Below are 684 nucleotides of genomic sequence, written 5' to 3' on the forward strand. Positions count from 1 at the left end.
GTCCGTGACAGGGGGTGGCGCCACAACCTCCCCATTGACCCTGCCTTGAGTGTAACGGGGTGGTGCCCCAACCCCCCAATCGGCCCTGCCCTGAGCATAACTGAGGGTGGCATTGCAACCTCCCAATCCGCCCTGCTCTGTGAATGACAGGGGGCGGCACCCCAACTCCCCAATCAGCCCTGCTCTGAGCCCGACCAGGGGCTGCACCTAGGGATTGGGCCTGCCCTCTGCCACCCGGGAGCAGGCCTAAGCCAGCAGGGCATTATCTCCCGATGGGTCCCAGACTGCGAGAGGGCACAGGCCGGGCTGAGGGTACCCCCTTCCCCCCGAGTGCACAAGCACCGGGCCTCTAGTCCTGTATAATAAAAGCCGAATATGCTAAGTATCCGGTTGTACGTTCAACCAATCAAAGCGTAATATGCTAATGATATACTAAGGCTGCTCAACCTCTTGCTATGACGTGCACTGACCACCAGGGGGCAGACACTCAACTCAGGAGCTGTCCCCTGGTGGTCAGTGTGCTCCCGCAGAGGGAGCGTTGATCAGCCAGAAGCCGGGCTGATGGCTGGTGAGCGCAGCTGTGGTGGCAGTAGCCTCTTCTGCCTCTGCAGCAGCGCTAAGGATGTCCAACTGCAGGCTTAGACCCTCTCCCTGTGGCAGTCGGACATCCCCCGAGGGCTCCTG

This window comes from Myotis davidii, unplaced genomic scaffold, assembly GCF_000327345.1.
Source record: "Myotis davidii unplaced genomic scaffold, ASM32734v1 scaffold392, whole genome shotgun sequence".
NCBI classification, from domain to species: Eukaryota; Metazoa; Chordata; class Mammalia; order Chiroptera; family Vespertilionidae; genus Myotis; species Myotis davidii.